Genomic DNA, 27,793 nt, shown 5'->3' with positions numbered 1-27,793 from the left:
AGAATATTTCGTCTTCATTTAATTAAATATTGTGATTTTGAATGGGACATTTGAATGGGCAGATGTATATGCTTTGGCATAAACAAAGCACGCTCAGATGCTTGCAGAGTATTTAGCTCTGTATGTGTGTTTAGTGCTGCTGTCCTGATGGAAGAAGAATCTCCAAACCACAACCCACAATCGCCCAGGGCTGGCCTGCAGCCTTTCATCTCCCTATTATTTCTGACTGGTTTCCCTGTTAATGTTTAAAATAAGTTGTGTTTGGTCTAAATCTTCCAATTAGCTCTGACTGTATGTTTGGTGGGCTGCACAGTGGCGCAGTTGGTAGAGCTGTTGCCTTGCAGCACGAAGGTTCTGGGTTCGATTCCCGGCCCCGGTCTTTCTGCATGGAGTTTGCATGTTCTCCCTGTGCATGCGTGGGTTTTCTCCGGGTACTCTGGTTTCCTCCCACAGTCCAAAAACATGACTGTTAGGTTAATTGGCCTTTCCAAATTGCCCTTAGGTGTGAGTGTGTGTGTGCATGGTTGTGTGTCCTGTGTGTCTCTGTGTTGCCCTGTGACAGACTGGTGACCTGTCCAGGGTGTGACCCCACCTCTCACCCGGAACGCTAGCTGGAGATGGGCACCAGCAACCCTCCCGACCCCACTGAGGGACAAGGGTGAAAGAAAATGGATGGATGTATGTTTGGTGATGTTGCTCCAGTGTAAAGCAGTCAAATTTTGACAGATGAACTCCAGTCTTATTTGCATCAACTTTGACCATCTTATCTGTAAATGCTGAAAGCAGGCATTCCCACAGCATAATCATCCCACTACCGTGTTTTAATATTGAAATTAAATGGCACACAGTTGGTTAGTTAAGGCAATTTTTTGCACTGGATTTTATTTGGGACATTAGGCACTATAGGAAAAGTCTGAATTTACAAGAATTCACAAAAGAAGTTGCCTAAAAACATACTAATCACATGTGAGATGGCACCGTGGCTGCAGCGAAAGTGTTTGAATATACGCCACACACTTTTTCTAAACTCATTACCTGCTTGTGTATAATTGCATTGGAAATGAGTTAGGACTGCCAGAGTCACCATGGAGACTTTTTATATCAACCACAAAATCCATCTGATTAAAAGAAGTTGTGTAAATGTGCAAGCGCAGGAAATTGGGGGGGGGAGGATGGTACTTCCTGAGATTTTTAACCTGCTAATTCAATAGAAGTTAAGATTTAGGAGCTGCAGAGAAGTAAGAACATTGGGGGCGTCGCCAACCAGGACGGGAACATTTAGACAATCGCTCTTACATTAAGTCCTGTTATTCTGCACCGCCAAACCAACCGGGGATTAGCGAGCAAATGTTCTCCTCTTTCTTCTCTCCTCTCCTTCTCACCTTGCTTTAATCCATCCACCCTAAGACTAATCCTTTTGAACATTCGGCAAAGAGCGAGGACAGCGGCAACATGATCAATTACTCACTTTCATCTCCCGTCTCAGTCTGCGACATCATGCAAACATCGGTACAAGCACACGTTCATTCAATTTATACTGCGCTTCGTTTTCCCTGCTGTTTCTTTTCAAATTGTGCCAACATTTTGTGCTGTTTTTTGTCATCAATAGCACTTTACAATTCTGCAGCTCTCCTAAAAAAAAAAATCACCTGCCTGTGTATCCTGACTATAAAGGAGCTTCTGTTTTCTCTCAAAGAAAAAGAGAAAAATCCATTCAAAGTTTGTGTTATCCAACTAGTGAAAAGGCTGCATACCTCCAACCTGTTTGTCATGTTTATGTTGAATAAAAAGCACACACACACGCACCGATTTGTCACTTCAGATTCTCTTCGGCAACAAGCTCTCCTGAACTCTTTGCACATTCGCTCATTATCCCATCTACTCAGGGATGGGCTTCATGGAAGGATGGCGAGGATTCAGCGCTCCTTAGTTAATTCCTCTGCTGTGTTGCCACAGCCAGACCCTTTTCTTGCATTGTTTCTCTGTGGCCTACATAATGGCCAGTGTTCTGTTGAAAAGGATCCTGTGGGGCGACTCTAATAACCCAGATAGATAGTGCTGTTACATTTGTTTCACAAAGTACTCTGTCTTTGCCTGCCAGCGCCCAGGTGCCCAACTCATAGCATTCACAACACTTCCTCTGCCATGTAAATTTAATCTATCACCCGGAGTGGAGGTTGAAACACAGGAGGAACGGCTGAAAAGGCAGATAGGCTTTTGTCAGAAATCCCCTAAAGAGTGCAGCTACATGCCTTGTCATTTCTACGCCGCCGTGATTATTCATGTTTCGAGGTGCGACTTTCAAAGATCAGGTACGTAAATGTTTTTGTGTGCTCTTGGATCATCTGTCTCGGATCAAATGTCACTCTGGCGAAATATCATATTGATAATAAATGGCTTCCTGTTGTCTGTGGACGCATTCTGTGTAGCGGACTATGAAATGCATTATGCTTATGTCACACACCAACTCTTCAGGCTTTTACCTCCTTTGCAATTTTTTTTTCAGCTTGAAGAAGAAAGAAAAAAAACAGCGACAAGAGACATCCGATATCTTCAACCACCGGCCTGCCCAGTCATATTGTCAAAGCACAACGGAAAACAAGACACAGATAATAAAAGGTTAAAACTGGTGTTTAAGGCTATCCTGTCATTTGAAGATAACTCTTTATTGGAATATGTCGCTGGCTTCTGAGCAGCTGTGGGATTTTATTGCCCTGGAGCTTTGAAGCCGAAAAGTGCATACGTTTTTATCTCCAGCTGACATTTTTGTGCCGTCAATACTCTTTCAGATTTGGTAGATTGGAAATTTATTAGAACGTCTGACTTTAGGTGACATGAACCGAAGCAGATGAGAACCGTCTATTGATCGCAGAGCAGCCTGTAGTACTTTTAATGTGAAAAACTGAGCGTCTTATTAAATGTTGGGTAAAATCAGCGTCGTCTTGTTGCACTGGACGATGACGTCGCCGTTTGTGTGTGTGATGTTGCTTACAGAGCACTAGAAGCCATTTTTGTTGTCATTTTTCTCCTATTCCTTAAGTTTTAATAACGCATCAGGTTAGCAAAAGTAACATTATTGGTCATCTAGAAAGTAATCTAAAATTTTCCCTCGTACAAATATATAGCAGTGAAATACTTTAAACAAGCCTTTTTTTTGTTTTAAAATGTAAATGATTGTTTTAACTTTTATTGTTTAGCTCCTTGCTATTTTCATTTTAGTAGGTAAACTACTTTGTACCAGGTGCTTTACAAGTGTATTATTTTTGACATTTAGCCTTTTTTTTATGAATTATGATAAACAATAATAATTGTGAAATTTCATAAAGTATTAGATTGGAATTAATAAATAATTTTTATTTCATTGCACAATATTTTTTTGTGTCTGAACTTTTACACCTGGTTATGATGTTACACCTGAATCTCCCCCATTGTGGGACAATAAAGGTTGTTTCTGTTCTATCATTTTCAAAATATTTTAAACTTAATATTATGAAAAGTGACAGATATGACCCCTAAAAAAACATCTGAATTACTGAAACAAAGTTTCACGGAAAATAGTTATAAATTCGATTTCTGAGAGAGTCAAAGAAAATGTGTCCATCACTAATGAAGGAAAACTTCTGCAGTATGAAATAGTGACGGAGAAAAAACATTGACTTTGGTCAAAAACTACCCCATCATCTAACGTGTGTGTTCTTTTTGATTTATCATTAAAAACAAAACAAAAAATGACATTTAAATTTATGGTCATGCTTGAAATCTTCTTCAAAAAGGTTGCTGATGTTTTTGTTTCTTTTTGCAGATCAGTTTAAAAATACAAAGCCACATTTCGCTTCAGTAAGGAAATGGGGTTTGCAGAACTCTAGCAGCAGCTCAGGCACATTGCTGCCCCTGAAAGGACCGTTGTAGAAACTGTTCAAATCAGCTGCAGTGGTTTGACGCACTTCATTAATGAAGAACCAGCGGCCTAGTCAAAGCTCAGACCTCCATCCCACATAGAATTTGCATCAGGTCTTGAGAGTTTCTGTTCAGAGCCAGTCCGGAGATGTACGAACCTGACAGAGACTTGTGCACACAGACTGTGATTGTAGCCAAAAGTGCATCTAGTTACTGACTTGAAAGGAATGGATATTTTAAGCAATCATTAATTTTATATTTTAAACCAATTTCCTTTTTTGTAGGAATCAGTTTTTGTATTTTTTCTGTCAATTTGTCATTTTCATGCAAGCTCTAAATAAAAAAAATCATTGTTAAAATGCTTAATAATACCTTAAAAAAATCAAACTCTTGACTGATAAGTTTCCAAATTTATTGCAAAGGCCCATCAACCTTCACAACAGTGATATGTTATTCCTCTGCAGAAGTTTATTTACAGGCTTTGAAATCTAAAACTAGTTCACGGACACATCCTGTTGTTGATTTTGGATGCCTATGAAAAAGAAGCCGTGTCCACCGCTATAACAGAATGGCCAGAGATGAGAGAGCGTACGTCAAGGTTGTCTCTAGTGTACAATTACAAGACCACAGGGCCTCTTCTGCTGTGGCAGATCAGAGGAGGTGACCCGATAGACCCGCAAATTGACACTAAGCATCAAACGTCTCCCTAAAATATTTAAATGAGGATTTAATTAACTGACTAATGCATGAAACTGAATGTAACAGCCATGAAATAAGATGTCGACCAGGAAAAGGAGCAGATTTACTCGTAAATAAGAAAAACTAAGATATGGACAGTTGCATCAGACGAAAGATTGAACACCAAAGCAGATCACATAAATCCATGTAGAGCCCTTGAGATAAAATGTGTCTGATTTAGTAAACACACCGAGTATGTTTTCAAGGCATCCCACAGCCATTGCTGAACAGATGAAGCTGGATTTTTCTCTTTCCCCCCAACCCCCTCTCTCTTTTCTTTTTTTGTTACTTCACTGCAAGCAGTGTGTGAAAATGATGAAACTCTGGGGCTTTGTCTGGGCTGGCATGACAGATGACTCTGTCGTGAAAATAGGGCATTGTCCCGCGCTATCATTTATTATGAGTGCTGGCCAGGTTTGATGGAGGGAGTCAGGCAGGCAGGAGCGCAGATCATTCATCCGGAATGAGGAGGTGTTTGTCGGTGGAGGTCTGCGCCTTCGCCGGTGGAAGAGGTCTTCCAATCGTCTGAAGATGGCCCGTTTTCAAAAGACTGCGGCTTACCCAGGTCGACGCTGAGGAGAACACCAACCAAGGACTCGCCATGGAAAACCTCGTTGAATACAGCCTCTAATGTAAAGAAAAGCTCAGCGTTTAAATATGAATAAATGTGTAATAATGGAATGTTTACACATTTGCAACTTGTCGTTGCAGACAAAAACGGTTCCCAAACTTAACTTTTCTTCTTCTTTTTCTCTGCTTGCTATTTGGACCAGCATGTGGAAATCGGTGAGCTGGGGCTCAGTTTTATAGTTGGTTGAACTGATCTGCCTCGGGGAAATGTTAGCTAACCGAATGAGTGAAACTGGGTAAAGGACTCTATCTTGGTGTCACCTGGAGCTTCGCTTTGCTAATATATCCAGCTATCTTTTAACATACCTCAGAGGAAGAATGTGTTTGGGAGTTTGCACTGCTTATCATCAGTCAGATTTTCCACCGACGGTACGGGCTGAGTATTTGCAAATTTTAGCAAGTAATCTTCCTGAGCTCACCGTAATGTTTCTGCACAAAAAGGGAAAAGGAAAAAAAAACATGTCAGTGCACGGCAAGAAAAGAAAAAAGGGAACATTTTTCTTTTTGTAGCCAATTCATTACTTTATAATGCCACATGGTTAATGTGGAAATTTCTCTTTCAATAATCCAGTAATTCTTATATGCAGTGTTTTGTTAAATTATTTATACTCCTTGAACGTTTTTTTTTTCTTTTTTTTTATCAAATTATAACTACAAGCAACAATGCCTTTAGGGGATTTAATGTTATAAACCAACACAAAGTAGTGGGTTACTGTGAAATGGAAGGACAATACAATCTTTTAATTTTTTTGCAACTCAAATGTACGTCCATCCTTTGCTGATTCGTCCTTTTACTGCTCCTACAGGCGCAGGTCTCTACAGATTTTGCATATTAATTGTCTGATTTCTTTGCCCATTGTCCAAAATGGTCGGGGTGGGGACAATTTGGGGAGGAATTTTCAAGTCTTGTCACAGATTATTAGATTTGAGTGTATTCAAACGTATGCTCAAACATATTTATTTTCATCTGAACCAGGCAACAGAAGCTCAGGCTGGATCGTTGTCCTGCTGGAAGGTGAACCTCCAGGCCCAATCTCAAGACTTTTGCAGCCTCTAACAACTTTTCTATCAATTAGCTCACTCTAACCATCTTATTCCTCTCTGCTAACAAAAAAAAATTCTTCACAGCATGATGCTGCCACCATCCTGCTTTACAGTGGAGATGTTGTGCAGAGTTAGTTTTTTGCCATGTATAATGTTCTGCCCAAAAGTTCATTTTAAGTCATATCTGACCTCTATCATATCTGACCTCTATCCAAAACTTCATTGTGCTCTGTGTTTGTGCTGGGCTGTTACAAAAAAAATCCCAAATAAATACACTGAAGCTGCAAAGGGATGAATTGCAAAAAAAATAAAATAAAAAAGTTCAATAGATATTTATACTTTTGCAAATTGCGGTTTAGATTCATTGCTGCCGTATCAATGTAGAAACTTTCTGCCGTTTTATTTTATTTTTTTCTTATTCGACAACCTCGGTGCGGCATGGTAACTTCAGAAAGAACTTTGAATACAGTTACAAACAAATAACCAGTAATGATGGATCAACTGAATGAGGCAGCCAATTAACTGTAATTAACGCAATCAAAGTGCTCACAGAAAATAACTGTAATGATGTGGGAGCTGAGCAGTTCTACCTCAAAGTCTCTGATTGTGCACATGAGATCACGCGCAGGCATTTATTTCTGTGCTTGTGGAAGTGTGTATCTGGAAAGGGAAAGCACTTTTCGGGGGTTCTCCGACAACTTTTTTTAATAAATGCCTTTTGGAGAACAGATTAGCAAGTGTGTTTTTACCTCATTTACCTGCATCCCTCTGCCAGGGTGGCTTGTTTACTTAAATTCAAACAATGGTGCAGTGAGCTTCTTTGTAACCGACTGGAGGTAATGGATAGTCGGAGCGATAGACTCTTATTAGCACGGCTTTTAAATAAACCTGTGAGTGCTGCACTCGACAAAAAGGATCCTTGTCAACAGAAAAAGCCGCCATTTAGCCAATTCGGCTTTATCACCTGCCATTTATGGAGAAACTCTATGTGTAGTTCTTCATAGGAACTCCCTGATGATAGTGGCCTATTTCTGGAGAATATTCTTTCCTGCCAAACGTGAAAAAAAAAAAAAAAAGGTTTCAGAAACACAACAAAGTAGTGTTCTGTTCCTTAAACCTTTGCTTTTGTTTTAATATGCGGACTATTGAAGGAATGTAAATGTTTCAAAGCTGAGTCTATCACACTAACCCAATATATTTAAATAACTGCAACAAATTCTACCCAGAGGACCAAATCAGCCAGAATTACAACAAATCCTTTATTATAGTTACAATTTTGATAGTTTTGACATATGAATTTGAGTGTAGTTTAAAATTTTGACCATTTGTAAATGAGAGAAAATCCACAAAATCTTAAATTTGTTTACCTGGATTTTGTGTTTTGTAATATTTCTTCCAACAGCACAACACCTTTCTTTATTCTTCCAAAGACGTACCAAAATGTGCAATTTAAAATCATCGCATGGTCCGTATATTTATATGGCTACTTGTAACATGGGTTGTTTTCTATCCTTTTTTCTATCACCACAAAAAAGATCAATATCACAGATATTCAGTTTTAGCTCAATTTTTTCCACATCCATACATTTTAAAAGTAGATGAAGTTTTGCCAGAAATGAAAACCTTTACAAAGAGCTGTCTAACGCAGTCCAAGCCCGCTGTAGTTGAAACAGCGTCTCGTTCTCTCTGTAAAATAATTTTTCTTAATTTTTTTAGCTCCAGAATGCTTTCATCTGCCGAGCCCTACAGAACTTCACTGATAACCCCATGCACAACTCATTAAGATTTCCTGAGAATAACAAATGCAGATAAGGCCATTTTCATTGGCGGATTATCTCAACGGTTTGTTCTCATGTGAAAGACGGCTCCCGTTGATTTCCTTTTTAAAAATCAAGAGGGTGAACAAGATAGCGGAAAGTGTCTGTCAGAAGAGAACAAAAAAAAGGCTTTCATTCACCAGATGACTCAGTTCTACTCGTGTCCTTGAATAAAAGTAAAAATCATCTGATTCTAAATATCTTCTTTAAAGTTCCTGAATTTCAAAGGGACATTGTCACTTTGGTGTCAAATAACTAGAGATAATGTGTCAAGCAAGACCTGAAAAGGTTTTGGGTTTAAATGGTTACAAAATATGCATTTCGAAGCCGCAGTCCGTCATTGGTGAATAAATGACATGATGATGTTTCAAAACAAAAAAAAAACATTTCTATATTTACCTTTATACAATTTTTTATTTTTTATTGAAGGCTTTGTGTGTCTTCAACTATGTTTCTGAAATCATCTGATGAGCCCATCTAGTAAATATCTTTTTTTTCTGTTTATGTGAGTTTAATTGAGTTGTTTTCCTGTTCATGACATTATGAATGTTTTTATGGATAATAGTTCCACCAGAAAATGATAATCAACAATCAAACAATCATGTACATTATTTCCAAAAAGTCAGACTGGTTTTGAGGAGAGTTGTAACATTTAAGTGCAAAGTGCTTTTAGCCAGAGAAAATCTTATTCAAATTTGAAAAATAATAATAAAACAACACAGATGTGTTTAAATTCATAACAGTGCCAAAGGAAAATCAGGTATAGACAAATATTAAATATATTAAACATCTTTCTGTAAAAATGTGCACTGCTGTATTTGATTATATTTTTAATAATCAGGAAATAGGTCCAGCAACAACCTGACACAGTGCTTAAAAACACTTTATCCTTTTCATCTACATATGGTAAGTTTGATAATTTGAAAATCTTCTTTAAAACACTATTTATTGTAGCTGAAACTTTTACATTTGGGAGTTTTCATTGACTGAATTAAAATCTTGGGAAATTTGTGTTTTGGTGACTGGCTTCGTGTAATAAAGTGCCTGCAGATGCTGTTTACAAGTCAACAGAGCATTGAGAACTTCCTCATGCCAGATTAATTCATACATCAGTCACAAGAGACATAAACAAACAAAAAGATTAATCTTAAATTGACTTAAAAAGAGGCAAAAAAGGAAAGAAAAACATTGAAGCATATTAGGGAATCCATCATATTTATCAAAGACACTTATGATAGAACTAAATAATTTTATATCCTGATAAAGATCAGATAACATAAAATGTATTCACAATGAAACAAAATAATCTAAAAAAAAATATCACTCTACTTGACTGACTAAAAGAATAGACAAGAATATGAAAGCAGCATTACCACACTTAGGGACCTCAACCCCATCACTTCCTGTTTAAATGGATATATGACGTCACTGATTGCATCACTGGGCACTACCAAGTGGATGGGGGTGTTTTTGTATTGCATTGTTTGTCTTCTTTAAAGAAACCTTTTGAGTTGCCCTGCATAAAATATTTTAACTATGTAGATGAGTTTGTAAATTAGATTAATAATCTTATTCCTACTTCTTTCTTCAGACTTTATCGTTTGGTGTGACCTGTTCTCTCATGGTTGAAGTGCAGGCGCATTGCCAGTTTTGCATAAAATCAGTAAGATTTTGTCTTCTCGAGATGGACGTCAGAGAAAACAAAAACAATGTTAAACAATAAAATTCACCAGAAGAAATTGGAACTGGCTGCTGACGCGGCTTTCTTTACCCTCTGATGACACAAAATCTCATTTTTACAAGCAAGGTCCATGTCCTTTAAAAAATACAAAACTACTTTATTTTTAAAGTTTTTAATAGAAACTTATGATGTACCACGTTTCAGCTTTAGCGCAGAGAAACGCTTTTTCTAGGTTTACCAAACATAAATCGGAGTGTTTCTGTAAATTGACTGAAAGTTTAAAAATAAAAACAACTATAAGTGCTAATATTTCACCTGCTAATTTTTCCCACTCTCGCAGGGAACAGGCCACTCAAAATAAGCTACTTTTATTGATCACAACACCTCAGCATTCAGTAAAGTTCCAAAGGTGGGTGCATTTATTTTTTCAAAAATCAGTCAGGATGAAGCTTTTATTCACAAAGATGCCAATGACTGAAGACTTTTGCACAGCGCTGAGGTTGTTGACGTTTAAAGGACAAATCGTCTAAAGCCGAGAAGCACTTTCTCAAAAGCAGCAAACTCTTCCTGAACTAATTATCCTTCCTCTCCAGACCATGTCCTGGAACAAGAGCGAGCAAAGGAGAAGCGTCCAGGGACAGAGAGTCACCGCTGAGCAGGTGGGGAGCTGCACATGTACGCAGAGCGCTTTGTCAAAAACTAATTATCTCCTCAAATTAACTCAAAACTTTGAGGAGATCCTAAGCTGAACATTTTAATATGGGGAACCCAAGATAGATATTAGGCTTTTATCTGTTATGAAAATCAGCCTAATAACGCCGTCAGGTTGCACTACGCCGACATGTCGCACTTAGGTCATGTGAAGCAATAAGAACTTGGACATAAAAGAATTGCATAGAAGGTCAAAGTGCAATTAAAATCAATTTACCTTGACAGGAAGCAATTTAGACATGCGGGTTGATAAATGAGTGCTGACTGATTAGGGTAATTAACTCAATATGTTAATTTCCAGTTATCTTTCGGTAGGTTTAAGGAATCAGTGGCTCCCCTGAGCGCCGCTGTGGGCACCGGCTGCTCACCTCAGTGTCCAGAGCCAGTTTATAACCCACAGAGGTGTGGGCGCATTTGGCTAAAAATATACTCATTTAAATGACACATTCTTCAGCCCTCAGCAGCCTTTAGGAGTGACAGAGAGTTTCAACAAACTTAACAATCCTGCAGAGGAGGAAGGTTATTCTCAGGTCCTCATGAAGTAGATTGTTAAGGTGCATTGGAAAGTGCCATACCTATATTTCTATCTTGCACAAAACATTTTAAAGTGCCAATCAAACACTGCTGGATAATGATCATCCCAGACTGTCAGGGAATCACTTATTACTCTGTCTGTTCCGTCTGAGACCTTTTATTTTTTCTAATATGGTGCTTCAAGATGCCACCGTGCACAGCCATCACCACACATTAACAAACCGAATTGTTCTTGTTCTTCATTGCAGATGAGTTTAAGAGCTACCACGCTGTAAGGCGTTGATATTTCACTCGATAGTGTCTACTTTTTGCAAAGGTTTAACAAGCTAAAACAAGCTGGGAGAAGGACTAAAAAAAGCAAGAAGACAGCCTGCAGGGCAGCTTCAGGAGCGATGGGAGTCCATTACAGCTTCTCCAACTCTAACAGGTAACACTGCCAGCCATATGTCAGGTGCTGGTAAATCCACATTTTTTGTCTGGATACCCTAATTATAAAATCTCTTCTGGCATGAGGGCCACATGCTATTGGCCATGTGTTGCTGTAGCTGCACGGATATATAGATGCACCATGACAAAGGAATGCTTAGCTGCCACAGAGGCTTGAAAAGCACAAGTCCTGGAGCTACAGCGACCAGCTGACATTTCAGCATGATACACTTTGGCATATAGCAAACCTTCAGTGGTCAGTGGCCCAATAATGATACATACCTGCACACATAGCTGCTGGAAATCCTAAGCCTCAATTTATTGGATTTTTTTTTATCTGCTCTGGATCAGGCTCAAACCCTTCATTTTGAAAGTCTATCCTTCCTGCCTGCTCCGAATGTGTGAGGGTTGTGATTGATCGATTTTGAAGGTGTGTGTGTGTGTGTGTGTGTGCGCGTGTCCGTGTGTGTGTGTGTGTGTGTGTGTGTGCTAAAAGCAGCCATGTGTGAGCATAAACACTTCTAAGAGCAAATGGATACCAAGAAAATGTCACAATCCAAAAATAAAGGAAACAGTGCTACGATTTTTTTATACCACCATAGGTTTTGGTTGCATAGATGCAATTGTATCTGCGTTTATAATTTATACATTAAATTTTTTTTTTTGCTTCACTATGATGAATTGTCATTAAATTTGTATAAGTCTCTGTGGAGAAGATGCCAGTGATGCTACTAACCCCAGAACGCTTCACCCTCTGTCACCATCTGGCCCTAATAAATTACTTCTGTAAAGCAAATAAATAAATAAAAATTTGTTGTTAAACATTGTGAAATTAACTCATTTGTTATAAATCACTGTGTTACTCTGAGAAGCAATCTGTCATCAATGTGAAATTTGTTTTTACTGTGAAATACCTCCAGTAACAAAAACATCTTTATTTGCGCTTGGTCTTGATGCTGCTTAGAGGATAAATACCATCAGATTTTAAAGCCAGAAAACCTTTATATACTCAATACATGACACAAGAATAAAAATAATTTCTGTTTTGTTTTGGTCATCATTGTTAGGATCTGTGTGACAGGTGTGTCTATCAGACATGTATAGAAATTAGGGCTGTATAAATAAATCGATTAGGCGATATATATCGATATTTTCCGCCCTAGGAAAGTATCGATTTTTCATCCGCGAGTATCATTCGTTAAACTATAGGGGTCCAAAGCCATAACATTTAGTTTGTTATGGCGTAGCAGCAAGACTCCGCCTCCCACAGTCTCACTTTCAACTTGAGCTTAAAGTGCACATTATAAACTACACACCAGTTTTTAAATTGTGTTAATAGGCCAAGTATAACCGGAGTTATGCTAAAATTAGTAAACCATATTTTTCCAAATGTCAGAAATGTCAAAAGCGCCGCCATTCCCCGGTTTTTCCGATTATGTGAGAGGGAATGAGCTTCCAAACGTACGAAACAAAACATTAGATTCCTTTTTTTTTTGAAAATGTAAAATCTTCAATAAATAACGATGGGCTGTATTTTGTTGCTGAGAAACGAAGTAAAAGTTGCGCAAATAACCGTGAAAGAGAAGCGAAACGGAGAAGCGGAAATGAGTAGCGGCGCGAACCGAGCAGCTGCAAAAGCAGTGAGATCGCAAAATTAATGCAAATTTCGACTGGTAGCATTCACTTCATAATTAGTTTTTAGCTTCGCTGTTTCTGTTCTGTATATAAAGGATTACCTGAAGAATGAACATGGGTTGATAACATCCGCAGCGGGCGCGCAGCGGCGCTGTGTTTTGAGCAGGAAGACGAAGCGGAAAAAACCCCAGCCGGAATCCGCGGCGCAGTGAGGATTTCCATGATAACAATGGCTGATCGATCATTCTTACTAGCAACAGACAAAGAGTATCAGAGACTGAGAGAACGTTGAGATCCTGGCAGTCTGAAAGGCAGCTACTCAGAGATGCAAGCAGAGGAATAGCGGCGCTGCAGGGAGTCGATCACTACGGGGTGAGGCGGAGCCACTACTTTAGCAGTTAGAAGAAAGCAGCTTACAGCCACAGCTAACTCCGGGAGCCAAGGTAGAAAAGACTGCATTTGTGGCCGGATTTTTACTCCAAAATGCAGTCACAGTGTCCAAAAGAAAAAACATAAGTGCAATCATTTGCATATTGAGAGTCTACAGAGGCTGATAATCTCCCCACTCTGCTCCTGGATTACCATTTAAACTTTTGAGTTTTATGTAAAATCCACATGAATTAAATGACAGAAACTAATTATCTCACTGCATCTTTGATTCATTTTGTCCAGCTGCAGACTGTTAAGACTGTCCAATCAGAGTCAGGTATTGTGTATTTGGTGCTTTTAATCAGTTTTCAGTTAAATAATTCAAGGCTATGGAACACAAAATGTCACTGAAATCACTCTGTCCTTCTAAAATCTTTCAGAAAATCGTAAAAATGCACTGAATCGTATAGAATTGTATAGCTCAACAAATATCGCGATACATATTGTATTGTGACCAGAATATCGTATATCGTATCGTGAAATTATTGTATCGCTACACCCCTAATAGAAATGCGGAATAAATTGCGCCTGGTATCGGTTCAATACGGGAGACAATTCAGTGGCTTATGGGCAGTGGCGCAACTACACATTATTCAGGTGGATGCGAAAACATAGATCGGCGCCCCCCACCACCCAACCCCCACCCCCCAACCCCCCCAGGGAAGGATCGTCAGGGTGAAGGAGCGACGCTCCTCCCCCCCCCCCCCCCCCCCTCCCCCAGAGGCGACGATACGTGAAGGGTAAATTTACCTCATTATGTGCGTGAGGTGAAGGAGCGTTACACGCGCCGAAGTGTATGGGAAAACAATCATCGGCGCGCCGCCCCCTCCAGACGGGGTTTTGGCGCCCCCTCTGGTGCTGCGCCCCTATGCGTTGCATACTCTGCATACCCACTTTTTGCGCCACTGTCTGGATCTCAATGGGGTTCACCTGGTTAACTAAAGAAAATTAAGGCATACTTTATTAGCCTAAAATTTACACCGAGATGTAATTTAAAACATACAGAAATTAATAATCTAAAGTAGTGTTAAGTGAATTTTAAAAAATTATATTTTGAGCATATATTTTTAAATATACACAAAATATATTTTAAATATACTTGAGAAAGTGTATATTTACACTTGGGCAAATATATATATTTTGTTCACTTAAAGCATACTTTTATTTCATATATTAAAAGTGTATTTTGGTACAATTATGTTTAAGTGTGTTTAAAGTTCTAATTTCGAAATTGGTACAAGTATACTTTTAGTATACTTCAGATATACTTATAGTACACTTATTACTTAGTATACTTAAAGTGTACTTTCACAAATTTAAGTATGTTTGAAAGATACTGAAGTATACTTTTTTTTCACCTGGGTGAACTGAGCCATAGTTTGTCATGTTTCACCTACTGGTTATTTATTATAGTTTAATTGCGAGATCAAATCACTGCAGCCTGACATTTTATTGGGGAATCAAAATAATCTTATCATTTTACTTATTTATTTATTTTATTTAAAAATCTGCATTTGAGTACAGCATTATTACTCAGATACCCCAAAATAAAATTGAGTGAAATCAAGCACTTTCAGAAGTAACCTGTAATAAACAAAGTCCATCTTTGTCATAGCATAAACACCAATGTTTACACTGTTTTTCAATGCTTCCATGCAATGCATATAAGGCACCTATTGCTCTACATCAGTGTTTCCCAACCCTGGTCCTCAAGGCACACTGACCTTTGATGTTTTAGATGTTCCCCTGCTTCAACACACACCATTCAGATGATTGCAATTCAGCAAAACCCTGTTAATCAGCCATCAATTGCAATCATGTGTGCTGTTGATGCAGGGGAGCATCTAAAACATGCAGGTCAGTGTGCCTTGAGGACCAGGGTTGGGAAGCACTGCTCTACACCTATAATTAATTTGATGTTAAGAGATGAGTGTTTTCTAAAGGTAACGAACTGCAACGAAGTACAAATCAGATTTTTACTTTTGTGTTGAATGTCGGTTATACAATATATTTACCACTAAAAACAAACAACAACACTTTTATGCAAAATTCAGCAACTGCACAGTTCTTGTTAAATAGTGTAAGATGAGTAGTAGGGCTATTTCAAAAGAGCAGAAGAAATCTTATGTTTTTTGAGCAATAACAATATTTGTTGCTAACCTGTTGCTAAGAGATGGGTGTGTTTACTGGTAACCAAGTGCCACAAAGTGAAAATCAGATTTTTACTTTTGAAAAATTTGGCAACGGTAAATGTCTTGTATCTAATAAGGTAAGCATTATTTCGAAAGAGCTTATGTTTTATAAACTATAAAACTTGCTACTAATTTGGTTTTAAGAGATAAGCGTTTTCTACGGGTAACCAACTGCAACGAAGTATAAATCGAGATTTTTACTTTTGTGTTGAATGTTTTATAAAATATTTAAAACTAATGACAAAAAGAATGAACTTTTCTACAAAATTCACCAACTACACAATTCTTAAGTATAAAATAAGTGTATTTAAAAAGAGCAGAAGAAATATGTTTTTTGATCAATAAGAAGTTTTGTTGCTAGCCTGTTGCTAAGAGATGGGTGTGTTTACTGGTAACCAAGTGCTACGAATTAAACTTAAGACTTTTGTGTTCCGGGAATGATGTATTTAGTGCCGCAGATTTTTTTTTTCATAACGCCTGCTCACTTTGTGCTACTTTTACCCTTAGCAACAGTTGCCATGCTTCTGACAATGATGTCATCAGCATGACTTCAAATGATGTCTGTGTCATGAGGCCCTTCTGAGGATGACTTTATGATGTCATAAGAGCCCATGACATCACCAACTGATCAGTTAATTCTCTGATCAGTTACCACAAAACAGTTAACAAGTCAGCCAACGCAAGATTCATTTGGACGTTTTAGCTCAGCACAATAAAGATGAATGACGAAAGCCCACAGAGGGAAATGGATGTGAAGCCTAAGGTTTCTTTTTGGACGAAAGTGAAAAAAACATTTTCCAACAAAGTTCATCCAGGTCAAAGAAGCCCAGATTACAGAAAGAGATACTTTCTCAGTGAACTTCTGTGGGAAGTGATTGAAAAGGCTGCAGATGGACCAACTCTGCATCTTGTCAGACCAAACTTTGAGGATCAGCATAGTCAAATTTTGATTTTGCTTTTGAGAGAAACTGGAGATATAAATGTGGACATACTCTCGGAGGTGTCAGAAGAGCTTGGTGAAAGGATTTTCCACAGTATTGCGAGAGATGCATTCCACTTTGCCAATGAACTGCATTTAATTGCATTACTTGATTACCCAGAAGGACACCAAGTCATTGTGGAAAAATTCAAAAAGCACCTGGAGAATCCTGTTCCTCCAAAGAAAATGTTAACATCAACAAAAAAAAAGTTCAGAAAGACTTTTTTTCCTAACGAGGACTTGTACGCAGATGAAAACTGCTTGAGTGAGGATTATACTCAGGCAACCATGGACCCTGAACAATTTTTGAGGGACGCAAACAGAATGGGTTTCAGACGTGGAACAGAAGATGAAAGGAGAGTTATGGTGGAAAATATTGTTTGGAGATTGATTTACCAGTCTAGTAGCAGATCTAGCTGTGCGGATTACAAATTGAAGCACCTCAAACGTGTCCAGAGAAAGCTTGCTAGAAAAATCTGGAGAAAAGTCAAGCACATAGATTTTGTCTTTTATGATAAAATGGAAAAAAAAGTCTGCCAAGATATCTTGCAACTTCTCTGGGGCAATGAAGATATGGTTAGAGAGTTACTCTTCAAGATGATAAAAAGCAGCAACCCAATAGTCATTTACAAGGTTGTGGAGTGCTTTACAAGAACCCTGGCACGACCGAGGAAAATCAATCTCCGAGACACCTTTCTTCATAAGGCATGGGGGCTCATCAAAAAGGCTGCATGTTGTGGAGACGATTCCGACAAAGAAGAGAGGCAAGAACCCACCAAGAGTGGACCAAACGTGTTTAGTCCACGCTTAGCTGGGCCTCTAAATTTGGTCAACTCAGAGGCTGGTACTGACTCGGAGGAGTCAGAGCCGGTCTCTGAGTCAGGACCTGTCCCAGAGTTAGGACACATCTCAGAGTCAGGACTTGTCTCCGAGTCAGGTCCCGTCTCAGGGTCAGGACAGACATCTGAGACGAGACCTGCCTCAGAGTCAGGACAGACCTCTGAGATGGGACCTGCTTCAGAGTCAGTACAGACCTCTGTCACGGGCCCTGCGTCAGAGTCAGGACAGACCTCTGCTACGGGACCTGCGTCAGAGTCAGGACCTGCGTCGGAGTCAGGACCTGTCTCAGAGTTAGGACCTGTCTCTGAGTCAGAACCTGCCTCAGAGTCAGGACAGACATCTGAGACGAGACCTGCCTCAGAGTCAGGACAGACCTCTGAGATGGGACCTGCCTCAGAGTCAGGACAGACCTCTGCGACGGGACCTGCGTCAGAGTCAGGACCTGTCTCAGAGTTAGGACCTGTCTCTGAGTCAGGACCTGCCTCGGTGTCAGGACAGACCTCTGAGACGGGACCTGCCTCAGAGTCAGGACCTGCCTCAGAGACAGGTCCTGTCTCTGAGTCAGGACCTGCCACGGTGTCAGTACAGACCTCTGAGACGGGACCTGCCTCCGAGTCAGGACCTGTCTCAGAGTCTGGACCTGCGTCAGAGTCAGGACCTGCGTCGGAGTCAGGACCTGTCTCAGAGTCAGGACCTGTCTCTGAGTCAGAACCTGCCTCAAAGTCAGGACAGACCTCTGAGACAGGACCTGCCTCAGTGTCAGGACAGACCTCTGAGACAGGACCTGCCTCAGAGTCAGGACCTGCCTCAGAGTCAGGACCTGTCTCAGAGTCTGGACCTGTCTCAGAGTCTGGACAGATGTCTGAGTCAGGACCTGTCTCAGGGTCTGGACAGATGTCTGAGTCAGGACCTGTCTCTGAGTTAGGACCTGTCTCAGAGTCAGGACCTGCCTCGAGTCTGGACCTGCCTCAGAGTTAGGACCTGTCTCAGAGTCAAGACCTGTCTCAGAGTCTGGACTGATGTGTGAGTCAGGACCTGTCTCAGAGTCTGGACAGATGTCTGAGTCTGGACCTGTCTCTGAGTTAGGACCTGTCTCAGAGTCAGGGCCTGCCTACGAGTCCGGACCTGTCTCAGAGTCTGGACAGATGTCTGAGTCTGGACAGATGTCTGAGTCTGGACCTGCCTCGAGTCTGGACCTGCCTCAGAGTTAGGACCTGCCTCTGAGTCAAGACCTGTCTCAGAGTCTGGACTGATGTGTGAGTCAGGACCTGTCTCAGAGTTTGGCCCAGCCTCCTAGTCAGGACCTGTCTCAGAGTCTGGACAGATGTCTGAGTCAGGACCTGTCTCAGAGTCAGGACCTGTCTCAGAGTCAGGCCCTGTTTCAGAGTTAGGGCCTGCCTCCGAGTCAGGACCTGTCTCAGAATCAGGACCTGCCTCGAGTCTGGACAGATCTCCGAGTCAGTATCAGTTTCTGTGTCTGGACAGTTGTCTGAGTCAGGACCTGTCTCCGTCTCACGACAGACCTCAGGGTCCTCATGCCTAATTGGTGTTTTCAGGATATTTTCTCACCAACGGATGGACACCTTGTCAGAAGAGTCAAAACTGGATGCGTTTCCTCAGCAGAACTTCGCAACCTACCGGAGCGGATGATTATGGCCTGAAGAGTGCTTACAAGTTTTTAATCTGAGAATACCGGAAACCTTTAGCCATCCGCTGTTACACTCAGAGCAATGTGGGTAGAGTGTACCGAAGAGTCAGAAAGGGGGGCCGACAGAACGGTGGCGGACTGGGGGGGCTAGAAGGGTTTCGAAGAAGAACGAGAGAAGGTGGGGGCTGACATATCGTTAGAGAGGTGGGGGGTGGGGGAAGTGAAGAAGGAGGGAACGAAGGAGAGGGGGGCTAGTGTACCATGAGTGGTACACTAGCCCCCCCCCCCCCCCCCCCCTCAATGTAGAGGTAGATGTGAGGGGTCAAAGAGGGTGGGGGCGATCTAGCGTACCATTGGGAGTGGGGTGGACGGATGGCGTATTGCAAGAAGGGGGAGGAGCTCCTGCTGTAGAAGGAGGGGGGTGAAGGAAAGACATTGGGGGGGCCTAGTGTACCATGAGTGGTACACTAGCCCCCCCTCAATGTATAGGTAGATGTGAGGGGTCGAAGAGGGTGGGGGCGATCTAGCGTACCGTTGAGTGCTGGGGTGGGGGGAGCGGACGGACAGCGAATTGCAAGAAAGGGGAGGAGGTCTGACTGCAGAAAAAGGGGGGCGAAGGAAAGACATCGGGGGGGCCTAGTGTACCACTCATGGTACACTAGCCCCCCCTCAATGCATAGGTAGATGTGAGGGGTCGAAGAGGGTGGGGGCGATCTTGCGTACCGTTGAGTGCTGGGGGGCGGACGGACAGCGAATTGCAAGAAGGGGGAGGAGGTCTGGCTGCAGAAAGAGGGGGACGAAGAAGAGACGTTAATCCCCCGAGCCACCTATAAATGCTATTTTATTTATATTATCAGGGCTATTGTAAACAAATATTTTAGTAATCGCATAATCTATCGATTATTCTTACGATTAATCGAGTAATCATATAAAAAAATGGACAAAATAAAGTATTGGTAAATCTGGCATAACAGTATTACTATTGGATATCAATATCAGTTAAATTTTCATTTTTGAGCTTCCCTAACAGTTACTTTTTTGTAGTTTAGAAAACTAACCTGTAATAATAACAAGTCACTTTCTAAGTTAACCTGAAAAAAGTTATACAAAAATCTAAAATTAATTTCAATTTAATAAAAAGAGGCATGCTCACAAATACGCTTATTAAAAATGTCTATGATCCAGCATTTAGTTTATGTAGTCAGTCAGTTTAATAGATGAACTCTCACGTTGCCCCATACATGTCAAGCTTTGAGTTTGAGAATATGGGAAATGTCGCCTGAAGTGGTGGTGGTAGTGGGCCATAATTTAACAGTTTGTATATGTTAAATTACAGAAGAAAAACAGTTAAATTACGGAAAAATTCTGCTGAAATTCCGTAAAAAACAAGAAAATGTATTGGCAGAAAATTACCAGGACATTTCCCTGTTTTTTATGGAAAAAATAGAAATAAAATACTGTTAAATTACGGGAAACTTCTGACGGAAATTCTGTGAAAAAAACATTTAATCTAATTTCATCAAAATATTTTGCATAATTTAACAGTTTTTATGTTAAATTTAACAATTTGTTGTTAACCCAAAACTGAAATTATCTCCCTTTTACTCTGTATTTGGTGATTTATTCACAAACTTTTTTTAAAAATCTTGGACATTTCCAATACGGGAGGAGGCCTCGGGAAAGACCCAAGACACGCTGGAGGGATTATGTCTCTCAGCTGGCCTGGGAACGCTTTGGGGTTCCTCTGGAGGAGCTGGAAGAAGTGGCTGGGGAGAGGAAAGTCTGGGGCTCCCTTCTGAAGCTGTTTTTAAACGGCATTCGTTTAAAAACGAATGCCGTTTAAAAACAGCTTCCGACCCCCGGATAAGCGGCAGAAAATGGATGGAATGATGGATTTCCAAATACTGTTGTCATCCAAACCATTGAAGTCTGTACCAACATACCATATGTTAATTATAGTGTAAAATATATTAAAGTTAATTTATTTAATATATTAACATAATTTTGAAACAAAATTTAATTCTAAGTCCACAGAAAATGTAGTTGTAGAACCCAAAACACTTAGTTTGAAAGTAGCTCATGCAAAGTGATGTAAAAATGAAACCATTCTGCAATCAATTTGCAGACTTTATTTTGCAATTTAAGACCATAAATTAACATGTCATCTATTTTTTATAACTAACCTTTGCTATTATATATTAAGAGCTAAACATATTCTTGAGCTTGCTAATATTTATCTTCATACATCACAACTAATTTATTGCATTTTACTATACAAATTTTCAACGTATAAATTAAATGTAAAGCAGTCTTGACTCTAGTCTTTGAAGTCAAATAAACAATTTTGTTAAGTTATTACTATAAGATGGAACATAAAAAAAATTGCTTTTGAACATGAAAATCATAGTTGTAAAGAGGACCAACATACTTCAAAATAAATGCCAAAAGTCAAACATTATTTTTATGAAATACAGGTATAAATATTTTGTTAAAAATCAAATGCTACATAAACCCAATCGGTAACACTTTATTTGAAGGTGGGTGAATAAGACTGACATGACACCGTCATAAACACCTGTCATAAACAGGGGCGGATCAAATGAGAGCCTTGCCACCCCTGTTGCGACCCCAGCTGGCGACTATGAATTCAATAAATAGTTATGGCAAATCGGACGTTAAGCGCATGTCTGATTTGCGCTTAATGTCCGATTTCTTCTCTTTGTGGCGTTTTTTAAATAAATGAAAGTGTACAATACCGCCACCATCTGGTCTGGAGTGTGAACTGGAACTAATGCCGTTGATTATCAGGTTTTACATCACACATCTGAAAATGGATTGGGTACTTTCTTAAAAATTACATCATGATTATCATTTTTTTTTATTGTATGCAATTTTAATAAATAGTAAAAGATTATTAAGGCACTTAAAAATTCATACTTTATAGGTTCTTAAAAATATGCCTACATATTACATTAAACACACTTTAAAGGTGCCAAAAAGACATACTTCTGCATATGTATCAATTAGTTTTATTTTGTAATCAGGTTGCTGCGTGATGCAGACTTCTGCCCAGGTCCCTCTTGAAAATGAGATCTGGGACGAATAGCAACCCTAACAAGACAACAGCCACCTGTCATTTTAGGCTAGCTAGCTTAAGATAACCTGAATATTTACAACCCTCCTGTTCATACTCTAACATTACTTACCTACTGTCTGTCAACCACTTTGAAAAGCTTTTCTTCATCTCTCCAATATCTTTATCCCTCCCCCTCCTTCCTTATTCTGTTATGCGCCCCGGAGTTGTTTTTTTTCTGCCGCCCCATCTTTAGCTCCCTGTTGTCGAGTGCACGACCAAAACTCGCCTCAGTGTGTTCTCGAAGAGGCGCGCGCCCAAGCTACGTGTACATGTATGTGTGGGGAGGGGCAGCACACAAGAGGGGTGGTGAAGGAGCAGAAGAGAGGGGGTAAAGTATTGGGGCGCCTAATCAGTGCCGTTCCTCTATTTACTGATCATTTCATGCTCAAACAGCTGTTAAATACACAAAATGCCGACTTGAAAAAAATTCCCCACGTCGCTTTGGCGCCCCCTCTAGAGCAGTGTACCTACGCGTTTCATACAGCGCATACCCACTTTTTTTTGTGCGCCACTGCTAACACACACAGTTGTGCTTCATTTGTCTCTGTTTATTTATTTTTTTAATTTTTGCTGGTCAAAGTTGAACGTATGCAGGCGAGTGAGGGACTTTATTCAAACGAGGCAATCAAGGAGAATTTCTGTCGGATCCTGATTTCAGTCAGAGTTGAACGGAGACGCACGAACACTTGCGCAATGTGCTCAGGGCGAATAAACACGGCCTGCACAAATGTTCCAGCGGTCAGATTGGTGTGAATGACTTGTCTGAACACTCTGTCAGCCCGATTTAACAAATATTATTCCGGTAAAACCTTTTTGATTTATATGTTTATAACCGCTCTGTCCAGCCCTTCGAGCACTGTCTGTGCCCACAAGTAGCGAGGGCTTTATAAATCCCATGGCAACTTGATACTTTTTCCTGAGCATAAATGCAATTAACCTTTGGCAGTGTTGAAGAAGCACTATGTGTGGAAAAAGACAGAGGATGAAAAACATTTAAACAATAACATAGTTCTAAAAATCCTTTGTATTTTTTGTGTATCAACGTTGAAATTGTTATTCACAGATGTGAAAAATGTAATTCATCCAAAGATCAAGTGTGTATTCCATGTGCTGCACAGTAAGAAAAAAAATGTGCATAAAAAAATGTTTTGTTTTTTATTGGTCCTTTTCAAATAATTTCTTAGCAATAAGCCATAATCATGAAACCTAAAAAAAATCCCCTGAAAAAACCCCCCACTTTTTGTTTTATAAATCTACATGACTTTCACTCTTTGAATTTAATAAAAGAAATTTACATTTTGCTGACAATCTAATCCATTTAGACGCGCCTGCGACGTTTTGAGGCGCCGTTCGATTATTATTCACATCCAGCATTTGAAATGAGCTGATCGATGCCGAGGCCTTCAACGGGAGCCGGCGTATCTCGGCTTATTCGAGAGCGTCCTTATCTCGCTCTGTCCCTCAGGCCTCAAAGCCCTCGGTTACAATCCGGGTTCAAATGTTAACATGTACGCCTACACAGGACTAAAACTTGTGCCTGCAAATCCTGAAAGGGGAGTGAAATTATCTCCTTGCCCAGGGTGCACAGACACCAGGCGCAGGGGCACAAATGCACCGTTTGCAGATAACGGAGGAGGCCAAAAGTATCTGCAGCACGCAGCGCTCCGATAAGATTTCACTGTGATTACGCCCTATCGGTCCCTGATGATCAGCTGTTTGGGTGTCCGAGAGTCAAATCACATTCAACATTTTCTGAAACTCGCCGTCTCCTCATGGCCATCTTGTACATCAGGCAGAACAAGGTGCTTCTTTATGGGCAATGAAATTACTGCTGTTGCATCAATTATGTTGACTCGCATGGCTAGCAAAGACACATTCAGGTTCCTAATACAGCACTTACTTAGCTGAGTAGATTAATTTACACATGGATTACTGTGAAGAAATGCTGAATGGTGCTAAGTAAAGGATTTTATTCACCACGCGTGGTTTCCTTGCAGAGGTGCAGCTGGAGCTTTGTTTCAATCAATAGTGATATAACGGGGCTTTAAAACAGAGAGATGTAAATGAACACATGCAAGTGCACGCACGCACACACACACACACACACACAGACGCATGCGCCGCATTTCTGAGAGGAAACTTCTCCAAAAGCATATCATCATTTGACCCAATTGGAGTGTTTTTTTGACCTACTTATTGGGCTGATCCTCCAGGGTTCACCCTTTTTGCACTTGTTAAGCGTGTACAGTGGCATACCTCTTTGATGTGCAAGTATCGATTGTAAAGATACAAGGTTCCCGACTGACCTATAGCATATTGATTCGAGAGAGCTCCCTGCTTTCTAGCCTCATCTCCGACTTGATAAAACTGATTTTGAAATGACCTAGAAAAATAAGTTTCGAGATGAAAATAATTTGCGCGAATGCATGCTTCGACTCCTAATAGTTTCATCTATAACGGCATTACCTCTGCTGACCTGCTTTTCTTCCCCCCCGCACATGTCTAAAGGCAACCTTTGCCATTCTTTAGAGGGTTTGTGGTGAAATGCTGCATTTGGCCTTTTTTTTTCCTGCACATTCAAAGGTCATTAGGTCATTTCAAATCTGCAGGTAATGGAGCTGACAGGGTTCATCTGAGCTTAGTTCTAGCTGCCTAAGGGGCCCCGAGTGAGTTCACGTTATCTACAACCAGCACTCAGATACAACCGCACAGCTCAGTGGTTCGGTAATAAGTAGGAGGATAGCTTGGCGAGTTCAATTGTTTATGCAAATGAGGACATGTATGTATTCTGGTGTAAAGTTTTAAAGCTCGAGAAGAATGAATGTGATTAAAAATCTAATTTAAGAAAAAAAAAAATCTGATATGTCTAAGAAAACGGGATTTCAAATGAGAAGTTATTTTCTCATGTCCAGGTATTTCATTTCAAATCCAAGTCAGATATCAAATCTGATGAAGTAAGAAATTCATAAAATCAAAATGCATGCCGTGTAGTCCGCCAATGGTGACACATGGCAGTACGTTAGCAATTCAATTTTGCGTTGGGTGTTCTTAGGCCTAAGTAATAAACATTTATCAACCAAAAGCAAAAATACCACCCACTTTATATCAAAAGCTGAAAAAATGGAACCTTTTCTCTATTGATAATAAAAATGTGGATTATGTCAAATTTCAGAATAAATCAAATAAGCCACTTTTAATCTATCTGAGTAATTGCCTCGCTTAAGCCTGCCAGTCGCACCAAAGTATCAAATCACCTGATCACGAGCCACGCTCGCGACGCCATATTTGACACTGTTGACGCAACTGATAGTCTGATGCAACATAGAAAAGTTTATTTTCTTCTTGACAGAGCTGCAGCAGACTGACGAGTCCCAGTGGATCTGGTGGATGGATGCAGCTCACAGCCTGGGCCAAGGTAACTACACATAAACACGGCTGTTCTCCGGCTGAAAAAACAGCAGCAAACATAACTGTCTGTTTTGAAATAGTAGGTTGTTAATATTTGCATGTGTTGCTCTAAGCCAAGGGACTCCAACCCCAGTTCTCAATATCTACTGTCCTTTAGATTTCAGATGCATCCCTGCTCCAACAAGGTTGAATCAATAATCAATAATTACCTCTTCAACATGCCAGCAACTTAGGCAAAAGCCTGGTAAAGAACAATCAGCTGTTTTGCATCAAGGTTGCATCTGCAATCTGCAGGAAGCAGATATCGATGACTAGATCTGCTGTCCTGCTCTGCATGACTTACAAAACTTTAAAAAAAAAAAAGAAAGAGTTAATTTGATTACAGTTAATTATCTTACTTATTGTTAAGGGCATTTCACACATTTTTTGCAGCTGTTGGCACATTCGGCTTCATGACTCATCAAGAGAAACTATTGGTTATAATATCTGTGCCTGAGTGGGTGAAAGATGACTCCGAAGGCCGGCGGTGGGGAAGCAGTAAATCAGAGAAATAAATCTGTTTTTACTGATTGTTTTTACACCGGTTACATCCTAAGCACAAATAAATGTGTCCAGACCTGCACACGACCTCTCGGGAAGGTTCTGCATCACTAGGTTTAATGCGAAAGTCCACATTGTGTTATGAAAGTCTGCATGCGCGTGCAGCTCGGGCCGTGCCAGACAGCGAGCAAAGCTGGGGGAGGAGGCGGCGATAAAAACCTATTGCTCTCGTTTTATAGTTGCTGCATCCGCATGCAGTCATTGTCTGGTGGCTGCACACCCAGAGGATGCTGCCCAAAAGAGTTTTAAAATAAATATCACTCCGGCACAGACTTCCTGTGAGTTGAGCCGAGTTATTATTTCACTATGATATATACAGCCAATCACAAGATTTATTATCTAAGCAGAACATTGCTAATTTAGCGAACTTTTTGTTTTATTTCTCCAGTATGTTTTTAAACCCACGTTCTTAAACTGTACAGATTCAATTGAAGCTTGTGATCAAACTGTTCAGAGTAACTCGCATGGAAACATCAAGCAACACATTTAACTGATTTTATTCACATTTTATGAATGCCTTCTTGTCGCCTTGACAACCACTGAAAGCGCTGTGCAGTAAAATATATATGCAATATATAAATACAAACCTTCATCTGGAAGAGAAGCATAACTGTATCATATGTTCAGCTGGGCACGAAATGAATTGTTGGGTTGGGTTAGGTTGTCCCAAAATCTCTTCAATATGTGGTCAATTTTCTATGACTGGAGTGTTTATAGGAATTGTGACCGTTCTCCTCAAACCATATTTGTGAGGTCAGACACTGGTGTTGGACAATCTAGGACTGAAAGAGTCTGATTCTCTCAGAATAAGGTCGACACTCTGTGCAGACCAGGCAAGTTCTTTCATGCCAGACTTACTAATCCATGACCTTATGGACCTTATGTTGTACTCCGATGCTCAGGCATTTTTCTGGAATCAAAGGGCCGAGCCCAGCTTCTGAAAAACAGCACTGGACCATAATATGCTTTTTGCTAAAATTTACACTTGACAAAATGCAGTTAGGCATCTGCCAAACCCAGACTGGTTTGTCTGATTATCAGGAGGTGCAGAAACAAGTTTCTTGATTTTCTAAAAGAAACCAAGACTGTTATGATTTGTATGTGTGGTTGTGGTTGTGTGTGTGCGTGTGGGAGTTCTTCCCTGAACAGATGATCTCTGCTGGGGGGGGTGTCCACCTGTTGCAGTCTCCACACCTGACTGAAACTTTTCCATTGTCTGCAGCAGCTCTTCAGATGCCCGATGAACCACTGTTCCTGCTAAAATCAAGCGAAACTGGACCACTTGACTTTTTTTTCCTGTTTATGCTTCCTTGACCAATCTGCTCTTGAGCTGTTGTCATATTTTTTGAATAGTTTTTAATGTATTTGTATCTACATATTCTGCGTGTGCTTTAAAGTAATGATGTCAGTGTACTATCATACTGCTGAAATAAAATGATAAGTTTTAA

The 27,793-nt window shown here is 40.2% G+C and overlaps 2 long non-coding RNA genes across 2 annotated transcripts; one reads left to right on the top strand and one right to left on the bottom strand.

Annotated features, from left to right (window-relative positions):
- Positions 1 to 4,295: 4,295 nt before the first annotated feature.
- LOC103471119 (uncharacterized) lies at positions 4,296 to 23,504 on the bottom strand. The gene is made up of 3 exons (XR_014089284.1): positions 22,408 to 23,504; positions 5,371 to 5,694; positions 4,296 to 5,262 (listed from the first exon to the last, which is right to left on the bottom strand). It is a non-coding gene; the product is annotated as an uncharacterized LOC103471119 (long non-coding RNA).
- On the top strand, positions 15,642 to 27,793 carry LOC103471120 (uncharacterized). The gene is made up of 3 exons (XR_014089285.1): positions 15,642 to 15,811; positions 25,687 to 25,752; positions 27,568 to 27,793. It is a non-coding gene; the product is annotated as an uncharacterized LOC103471120 (long non-coding RNA).

The sequence above is a fragment of the Poecilia reticulata genome, chromosome 10 (assembly GCF_904066995.2).
Source record: "Poecilia reticulata chromosome 10, P_reticulata-male-v2, whole genome shotgun sequence".
Lineage (NCBI taxonomy): Eukaryota > Metazoa > Chordata > Actinopteri > Cyprinodontiformes > Poeciliidae > Poecilia > Poecilia reticulata.
Note: the sequence above shows the minus strand (reverse complement) of the source record. Positions and strands in the feature narration are given on the sequence as shown.